General features: G+C 36.4%; 1 pseudogene; it reads right to left on the reverse strand.

Moving 5' to 3' along the window:
* Window positions 1-4,180: 4,180 nt before the first annotated feature.
* On the reverse strand, window positions 4,181-5,511 carry LOC112861482 (SWI/SNF-related matrix-associated actin-dependent regulator of chromatin subfamily E member 1 pseudogene; annotated as a pseudogene).
* Between the last annotated feature and the right edge of the window lie 2,436 nt (window positions 5,512-7,947).

Raw genomic sequence — 7,947 nt, forward strand, 5'->3', positions numbered from 1 at the left:
TTTTACAGAGTCAGTTCTGTCTGAACTGTGTATAGGAATAGAATTGAGTTACCCCACAAGTGTTCGGAATTGATGGATATACTCGGAACTTTGAATGTTCAACATTTTTTTCCTTTCCTTATCGATTTTTAGAACACAGAATCCAGCTTAAACTATTCTTCCAAACTGGAATTTTCAACTTGGCTCTTGCTTGAGAAATGCAGTGACTTGTAGATATTTTAATGCAGTTTCATGGTCAGTGAATTTTTAAAGTGGGAATGTGAGAGGAAAGATCATTTGAAGATATATTCAAGAAAAGAGAAGAGATCTGTGGTTTGTGAAGGGAAAAGTCAATAATTTATATATAAATCTTGCATATGAGAAAATTTTAAATACTTTGAAAATCTTGGCTTTGGGGGGAATTCATTCTTTCATTCGTTTACAAATATTTATTAAGGCTAGGTATTTTTCTAGATGCCAAACACATAGCAGTGAACCAGACAGACATAAATATCTTCCCTCAGTAAGCTTATTTTAGTTGTGGTGAAAGACATGATAAACAAATAAAGAAGTTAAGCATATAGCATGTCAGATGGTAACAGATGCTATGGAATGAAGGGGATCAGGGCTTTGAGTTGGGATTGCTATGTTAAGTAGCATCCCCTCCCTCATGGGGAAGCCCTCAGTGAGAAGATGACATTTAAAGAAAATCAATGGATATGAGGAGGCAAGCTGTGTAGTTCTTGGAGGAAATAGCAGCTCTGAAGGAAGAGTGTTTCAGGCAAAGGAAACAGCAATTGCAAAGGTCCTGAGGTGAAAGTATGCTTAAAGTATTTGAGGAGGGCAGTTCAGCTGGAGTAAAATGAGGGAGGGAAGATTAGTAGGAGATAATGTCAGAGGAAAAATGGAGAGCCATTAAGTTATTTGAGGTCTTTGGCTTTTACTTCAATTGAGATAAGAAATCTTTGGAGGATTTTGAGCAGGGGAGTGATGTGGTCTGGCATATACTTTTCTTTTTCTTTTTTTGGCATATACTTTGAAAAGAACACTGTAAGTGCTATTTTGAGAATATCCTCTATTCTCTGAGATGGCAGACCAGTTATTGCAATATGGTAAGGAGGTGACCATGGCTTGAAGCAAACTGGTAGCAGTTCAAGTGGTGAGAAGTGGTCAGAGATCTGGGTAAGAGATCCAGGTAAGTAGAGCTGACCCATTTCTAATGGATTAGTTGAGAGAACTGAGAAAAATACAGGAGCCTAGGATGACTCTAAGATTTTCGCATTGAACTGCTGTAAAGTTGGGAGTCGCCATTTGTTTGAGATGGGGGGCACTGGTAGGAGCAATTTGGGGAGGTGAAAGGTCAGAAATTTGGCTATGAGTATGGTTAACTGTCTTTTGCTCATATTGTGACTTGAGATCTGCTCTGCGTGGCTATGTAAAAGTTAGTAATCTTAGGGACTTGAAATAAATGAACTTCCTGTCAGTTTTGCTAAAACACCCATTGGAAGATTTTATTTTATATTTTTTTGTTTATTTATTTATTTATTGAAAATCTAATCAGCTTTATTAAGCAATTTGTGAATTAGGCAGCATCCTTTCTAGCAAGCAGAAGGGAGCCCCTGAAGATTTTTTTTTAATCTAGATAATGTACCAAAGGATTTGGTAAACACGTCTTTATAATATTTAGAATTTACATTAAAATTGTGAGATTTATAGTTTATGCAAATCTAGGTCATCTTTTTTACCCAGGATGCCAAGAAAAAATTTAAAATATACAGTTGTTAATGGTAAGATAGGAATAATAGAATCAGTTAAATGTTAATGGGTTTAATGACATTCATTTTTATTGTATGATTTAAAGCAAATCCCAGATAGCATATCTTTTCACTCATAAATACTTCTGTAAAAGTGTTTGTGTCTGAAAAATATGTTTAATCTACTTATCTAGCTATAGATTCCAATTCCGAATCCCATTCTAATATACATCTACTACTACATTGAAGGCCTTATCTGTCTACAGGTAGGTGTAGGAGATCCTTAAAGCACCTCTTAGGAGTTGCTCTGAACAAAGTGACAGTAATAAAGTTAAGTAAAAATTCTTCGGTGCGATTACACTACACATGTTAAAATAAAACACTTCCTTTTTCATTCAACCTTGTGTGAAGTGTTTGATTTTTCTAGGAATGTTTGTGTAAACATCCATTATATCCTCTTTGAGAAAGTACGGCTACTGCCCATCCACCTATGTCTATATTCTATTTAAGAAAGCAAGAGATCTTAAATGATCCAAAGAGAAGTTTTTAGATCATCTATGTTTTCAAAATATGCCCGTGGAAATAAACTTTTAGCCATTATACATCTTTGGGAAATTAAGAAATTACCTAAGATATATTTTACATAATAGATTGATCAATATATATTTATCTTTCAACTGCCCCTAAATTCAGTTACACGTATTATCATCACACTTATAAACCTATGGTAGAAATTTATTTTAGTCAAGAATATCCCAAAAGATAGTGAAAGGACAGCATAGATTTCAGCTATTCTCAGATACTTCAAACTGATCTTTGTGGTACTTCAAGGGTTTATTTTGGAAAGGACATCACAGGCATGCAGGTGTGGAAGTGCTCGTAAGGGTTCATCTAGTTCATCATGTCATCCTAAGGATTATAAAATTTCCAGATGCAAAACTAGTTATAATGGGTCGGTTTTCCAACCTGTGAACTCTGGAGAACTCTTCTAAAGACAGAATCTCCTTTTCAAAGATATTAAAAATAAGGTTTCTCCTCATTTCACTTTTGCAGAGTCCCCAACAGTGGTGATATATTTTAAAGGGTCTCCTTACAATACTTTAAGCCCTTAAAAGAGTTTAGAACTTAAACTTCAAATAATCTTCCCTTTGACAAGGTCTTTTGGTGTTCCTCAGATAATAGTCCTTTGTTTAAAGGAAATCAGACTTAAACTTGTGTATTAAGTGATTAAAGTAAAGCTCATTATTATGTTTTCCATGTTACTTCACCTCTGAACTTTCAACTATGACCTCTACTTTTGATCCATTTCCAAAGTATTAAAATATAACCATTATAAAGAACTATCCTTTATAATGGCACAATCACCAACATGGCCCTTGGCTATATCTGATTATTCAAGTCTTGTTCTTCAGTTTTGAGACTACTAGTATTTTTTTGGTTCATTTCATATCGTTGGTTACCCAACTTTCTTTTTCAAGGACTTTTGCAGTATCCATCTTATTACTTCCAGCAGTAAAATCATTACAATATTCAAAAATTCTATTTTTTGCTTATAAAAGGAAATATGCAAAAAACCCCACATATATTATTAGGATAATAGGTGATTATTTTTAGAAAATTCTTAAATATTGTTGCTATGTCAGTAACTAATACCGATGTGTATAACTAATACATATAAACATATGTAAATTACTCTAATGGATTAAAAAATTAATAACTATGTTAAAATCTGAGTTAATGATATTGCAAAAGCATATTTTATTGGTCATTTTTGGAATCCAAATCATTGTTCTGAAAATTGATGGATAAATGTAAAGAATCATGAAAGAAATGTTCTATTTTTTAAATCTCGGAAATTTAAAAATAACTTCTATCACTTTTCACCAAATATTAAGAAGCTTCCTTTTCCTTCATGGTAGCATTCTAGATTCATTTTATATTTGTCACAATTATACTAGCATCTATGCTGGGGTTCTAGGATTTTGTAAGATCAACTTGGAACATTTAGAGTCTTATTAAGTAATGTTCTTTTCAGTCATGTACTTCAGCAAAAAATTAGTGGTTCCGTTTTAACTTTTTATTATTTTATTTTTATTATTAAAATTTTAAAAATTGAGTATAGTTGACATACAATATGAACTCTATGAAAACATTGAAGCAATGGAAACAATGAGAACATTGGCTTCAGGTATATGACAGTTTGTACATCATGCTATGTTCATCACAAGTGTAGCTACCATCTGTCCAGATACATTGCAATTACAATATCATTAACTATATTCTTTATGCTGTGCCTTTTATTCCTGTAACTTATTCATTCCATAACTGGAAGAGTGGTAGCTGTTTTTATATGAGAGAATGAAATGATTTTCTTTTTTTTTTAAACTCAAAAAATATATATTTTTTCATTTAAAAAAGTATTTAGAACGCATAAAACAAGGCAACATTTATTCTTTCTTCTCGTCTTCCAGTGTGGGGTCTGTTGGTGTTTCCGCCATGGTTGCACTGTTGCTCCCTGAGCCAGTGTTACTATCACTGGTCCCTTCCTCAGGACTGTCCACTGTCCGCTGTCCACCCCCTCTTGCCCACTGTCCTTGTCCTCAGGAGTAGATGTGCCTTATTCACCATTCCCTTGGCTCTCCATTGCTTGTTCAAGGTGTGTCTCCTCTGTCTCCTTTGGGACTCTTTTGTTGTCCTTCTTGTCCTCGGCCTTACTGGAAGCTAGCTCTTCCTCAGGAACCATGCTGCTCTGACTGAGTTCAGCTTGCTCCGCTGCCTCTTTCTCTCTTTCCTCCTGCCTTCTGTGAGCCTATTCGTCTGCCTGTACAATTTCAGCGGCGATTTTTTCCATGTCCACTTCCACTTTCAAACTGCACAACGTTTTAAACTCATTGTTAAATGAATCTGTGCTTTCCAGGAATTTCCTCTTCTTTTCCTGGTGTCTCTCCTCTATTTGAAGAAGTTCAGTTTCTAGTTTTCACTGATGAACCATTAAGGACTGGACCTGTCGTTTGAGGACCTGCGTTCTAGTTGTTGTGACAACTGACCGAACGTCTGGCACCACACTCTCACTAAGGATTTCACTGATGAGGTGGTGGTTTCTCTGGAAACAGGCGGTGGCTGTATGCTCCACTGAAAAGCCATCATCATAGTTATCTGGATCTTCAGCAGGCTAAATGCTCATGCAAGGTTCTCCTTTCTCCATGCAAGACTCTCTCTGTTGACTTTCTTCCTCTAAAGCAGCTTTGGTGCGACTTTTTGCATTTATGTAAGCAAGGTATGTGGGGGATTATAATAGGCCTTCATAGATCCATTGTACTGTATCTTTTCTGCTTTGTATTCATGTAAATATTCTTGTTTTTCTTCATCAGTGAGATCTCACCACATGCCACCAATAATCTTGCCAGTCTCCCACAACTTTAGGTCGGGGTTGGAAGATTTTACTTGGTCCCAGACCTTTCTGCAGTACCTCATGTAGGGCATCAGTGGCTTATCTGGTGGCTTTGGGGGTTTTGGAATCACAATGCCAGTGGATGCCGCGACCCGCCTGTTGGTGCCCGGGTTCCCTCCCAGCCTATAGTTGTTGTAGCCAAGATGATTGTGTGGATTGTATCCCACAAACCCTGGTGTGCTGGGCATTTGTGCTGCAGGAGCTGGGGTGGGAGGTGGGGCATAAGATGGTCTTTTGACATTTTGGAAGGTTAAATTCTCAGTTCCTTAAGAATGAATCTGAGACATCGCGGGCAGAAAAAGCGCCCGTAGCTCTGGCCTCGTTTTCCTTTGTGAAATGATTTTCTTCAAAGGCTCTGCATTAGTGGATTAAAAGGGGGAGACTCAAATGTGGAAGAGTGAAGATTTCACTGGTGTTGTTGCCAGCACCTCTAGACTCCTTAAGAGCCTTCTTTAGGGAGAAGCTTCCTAGAAGCTTAAAAAAAAAATCTCAGGAGCTCATTAGCTTCTTGTGGGACAATGCATTTTGGCTTACATTTGTAACAACTCTTAGACATTAAACTAATGGCTTTGGGCTTCACAATTCCATGGCTCCATGTAATTGCCCTGTTCTTTTTTACTTTTGTAGATGTGTGATGTTGAGACTTTCTTCCTCAAGATCAAATCCACTCCATGATGAATCTTGATCTAGAACATTTCTCTGCCCTAATCCATTCAACTGCCTTTATTTCCTTCTTATTGTTCTTCTCGCTGGTTTTGAATCTCAATATCAACATGAATTATATGGCAAACTTCTTCCAGGGTACGCTCTTCTTCTAGAAGGAAAGACAATTATCTACCTTACCTTTCCCTTATCCTTGCATGTAAACCCATTTACTCACATTCACCAAACGTATTTCCTTAAAATAGTCATGTCTGCAGACTTCCAGATACAGCTAAAATGTTCCTGTCTTCAAGAAGTCTTCCTCAAACTCCTCAGATGTAGTTAATGGATCCATTCTGTTATAGAGTCTTGGCACTTGGTTTGTAACTTAGTTGTAGCTTTTACTGTGTTCTCTAGTCACTTAATGATGTTAATCTTACTAGATGGTAGCTTTTCAGCGGCAGAAGCCATGACTTATGTATCTTTTTCTGTAGCACAGTTCCTAACTCTGGGTAAATATTCAATAAACGTTTGTTGAAAGAATAAAAAAAACTAATGTGTAGATAAATGAATGGTCTAATGTACTTTGCTGTCTCTCTGCCGTTTTTTTGCTTGTGCTTATGGCATTTTTTGTTTGTTTTCATGGTCACTACACTTTTACATTTATTAAGTGAAATATGGTCTTCAATACAGATAAACAGTCCTAATTCTTAATTCCTCTTAAATTCAACTTGAATAATCTATGCATTGGTAAAACACAATGGAATTTCATTTTATGTTTGTTTATGTGGGAAAATCCCAAGTGAATTTCTACAAAAAGGCAAAAATTAGGGTTGGTCAAGAGAATGACCACATGATATGATTTGTTTTATTAGAGCTTGTCATCAACAGCATTTGATTTCTAATTTACTTGCAATAGTTTTCTTCCTTCTTAGTAGACATTGGTAGTTAGCAGGAAAGCAGCAATCCTCTATGTAAGTTAAATTTGAAAATGTTTTTCATCGACTTGATAGTGGGGAAGTCTGGAGTCAAATGGTAATATTTGTATCTTGGCAACCTCATCTTTATTATGTCTCTCCCTCATTGCTGCCCTGGCCATGCATACCTAACCCTCCTCTTCCTTATCCTCCCCTTAAAAGGGTTTTGACCTAGTAGATCATGTGGGTTAGGAGGTCTCCTCAGTTACGTGAATCACAGTTTCTTCATCTTTAAAGAGGACTACTAGATCTAGATGTTTATGAAGCTCAAATACACAATGCACACAAAAATTTTTGTGAATTCTAACAAATGATATAAATTATAGGATTATTATTTTTAATTTATTAGAAGCATCACCTGTAGCATAATTTCGTACTTCTATTTGTGTCTGTGTGTCACTTAAGATAACAAGTAGTTCAGTAATCTAGTCTTGTTGGGATGCTCTTGAGACATGCTAAGCATTTTAGCAATAGACATCTGAAGAGGATCTTTCTGTCTGTTTCCACCTATGAAGATTCATGCTCACAAGTAGAGTGTGGAGGGCAGGGAGATCAGACTGATCGTGGGGCAGGGAAGGACTGACAGTGAGGGCACGGGAGATTAAACAAGAAGCAGCAGAGTATACCTCTACCTAGAGATGGCACTATGACCAACATTGTGAGATCAAGCCCCTTATTGGGCTCAGGGCGGAGTGCAGAGCCTGCTTGGGATTCTCTCACTCCCTCTCTCTCTCTGCCCCTCCCCCAATTGTTCTGTCTCTCTTGCTCTCTCTTTCAAAATAAATAAACCTTAAAAAAAAAGAGAAAGAAACAGTTTTTTTTTTTTTTCTATAGAAATGTCTCCCTGGCTAGTCTGTGAGTGCTGTGAGCATTGTTTTCCAATATATTTATTATAGCTTTACCCTCCTCAAAAGCAGGTATATAAAGAGTATGGTTTGGAAAAATTAAAAGGAAGTGAAGAAGTAGAAAGAAATATGTACATAAATTTCCTACCTCCTAGGTGAGATCTGGGAAAATTTGCTTATTCCAATGTTCTCATTCTTTAATTTTACTGTGTTATAGCTCATTGCCTTGTTAAATCATTTTACTCTGGACACTAACCCTTAAATGATGGTCAGTAGTTATCTATCACTTTATTTTTCAC

This window comes from Puma concolor, chromosome A1 (assembly GCF_028749965.1).
Source record: "Puma concolor isolate L17-30 chromosome A1, mPumCon1.1.hap2, whole genome shotgun sequence".
Lineage (NCBI taxonomy): Eukaryota > Metazoa > Chordata > Mammalia > Carnivora > Felidae > Puma > Puma concolor.